The 2,022-nt window shown below is 48.0% G+C and overlaps 1 pseudogene; it reads right to left on the reverse strand.

Annotated features, from left to right (window-relative positions):
• Positions 1-887: 887 nt before the first annotated feature.
• LOC109489312 overlaps positions 888-2,022 on the reverse strand; it is a 9,964-nt pseudogene continuing 8,829 nt past the window's right edge.

A 2,022-nucleotide genomic window follows, 5' to 3' on the forward strand; every position in this document is an offset into this window, starting at 1 on the left:
AGAGGAAACACATATCCTGAGCTTAGTCCATTCTGTTCAGAAATAGTTCTGACAACCAGAGGGCTGGATGTTAAGCTCATTTTGTGGCTGCATTTTGTTTTTCTGGCTCATTCATAAGTACTTGATCCTTATGAATAAAATAGAGATGAAACTTTTCCTGTAAAACTAAAGATCCTAAAAACAAGAATAACCAGAGAGCTTTCATTCTTGAAAGCAATGAATACGAGTCCACATAAAACTCAATTTGAAAAACAAATGTTATCCCAAAAAATCAGGTTATACATTAGATTAGACCACACTCAAACACATCAGTAGAAAAAAAAAAGGGAGGGGGCTCCTGGGGGGCGCAGTCGTTAAGCGTCTGCCTTCGGCTCAGGGCGTGATCCCAGCGTTATTGGATCAAGCCCCACATCAGGCTTCTCCACTATGAGCCTGCTTCTTCTTCTCCCACTCCCCCTGCTTGTGTTCCCCCTTCCGCTGGCTGTCTCTGTCAAATAAATAAAAAATCTTTAAAAAAAAAAAAAGGAATGACAAATGCAAGCTAGCTAAAAGTAAAGGCTACAGTTCGTAAGAAGTTACCTTTGTACCACCTACAACTCTTCAAAGAGCATTAGTTGCACAATGTGGTTAAAAGCCACGTACACAACGAATACAACAGGTGACTATATTCTGCTTTCAATTGGAAAATCGAAAAGTTTGTGATCCTGATCTCCTATGTTTGTCTAATATTATCCCCTGACACAAAGCCTTCATAGTGCGAAGAGTTTTGTAAATAGTCACCAAAAGAAGTTCCTTCCCTGTCCTGTTCGGTGGGAGTTCCGGGCTGTTTGTTTCATATCCACCCACGTCCGTTTGAAGGCCACAGGCTTTCATGAGACTCCAAGTCACTAATCATGGCAGTTGGAGGACATGCCCTCCCTCCAATGGTCACCTCGTTTCTCAGCCACGAGTTGAATAAATTGGGAATGGCTGGCATAAAGCTTGAGTTGATCGTTGATGTCCACCCATTTCACTTTCTTGGCATCATCACCAGCTTCCAGAGAAAGATGATCCATTATCTCACCTGTATCGTCGTGGTAGTTCACAGCCTCAGTTTCCATCCACGCATTATCTGTGTTTCAGGGATCATCCACGTAACTTTATAGACCACAAAGTATCCTGACTGAATAGTTTGTGCAGTTGTTTCTCCAAATCCTGTGTTTCTGCTCTAAATTTCTGTAAGGAATTCATGGCTTCCTCCCCAAATTCTCTCTTCAATGTGGTACTAATTTTCTCTCCTGGCTCCACCATTCCCCCTGGGAGGGCCCATTCTCCACAGTCCTTCCTTTTGATGGCTACAAATTGCAGGACGTTTCTCTCAGAAACAGGATGGATCACTTTCTTTCCCTTGCTATCGTTTTTCCACCTGGTTAAGATGGGATCAGCAGCGTGATTGGGACCCCACCGCCCTAAAAGCCCTCTGCCCACCAGCCCTGTTCTACCCGTGGGATTTCTAGGTCTGCCACTCTCGACCTCATACAAACCATTCTGGCTCCTTCTTTCAACATGCCCATCCTCCTCATTGAATTTAGGCGAGAAGTTCCTTTCGCCCATCGGGGGATCTGCCCACGAGGGCTGGGCCAAGACAGAACCCGCAGTGTACTCGACAGGCTTGTAATCTGGCCACTGGACCAGCCAGCTCACTTTCTCGTCGGGGACCTGGCTTCGCTCCACTTTAGAGCCAGGGTATGGAGACGTCCTGGCCTTCTTGTGCGGGTTCTCAGCGGCGTCGTTCGAATCTGACGTGATGAAGCTTGGAGGAACCGCACGTGAGGAAGACAGGCTCCAACCAGCTCAGATGATGGGGCAGCTGCCAGGCCTGCGGCAAGGTCATGGGGAGAGACATTGTCACTAACCCTTTGCCAGGCGGTGTCCAACCCTCCGCTGTTGCGCAGCCGGTGGGGATGTCGGTGACGCTTAGGGGTGAGGAGCGGCGTGCAGCCAAAGGTGCAGGGGGGCTGCCGAGGGGCGGGGGGCGGGGGA

This window comes from Ailuropoda melanoleuca, chromosome 6, assembly GCF_002007445.2.
Source record: "Ailuropoda melanoleuca isolate Jingjing chromosome 6, ASM200744v2, whole genome shotgun sequence".
Classification (NCBI taxonomy): domain Eukaryota; kingdom Metazoa; phylum Chordata; class Mammalia; order Carnivora; family Ursidae; genus Ailuropoda; species Ailuropoda melanoleuca.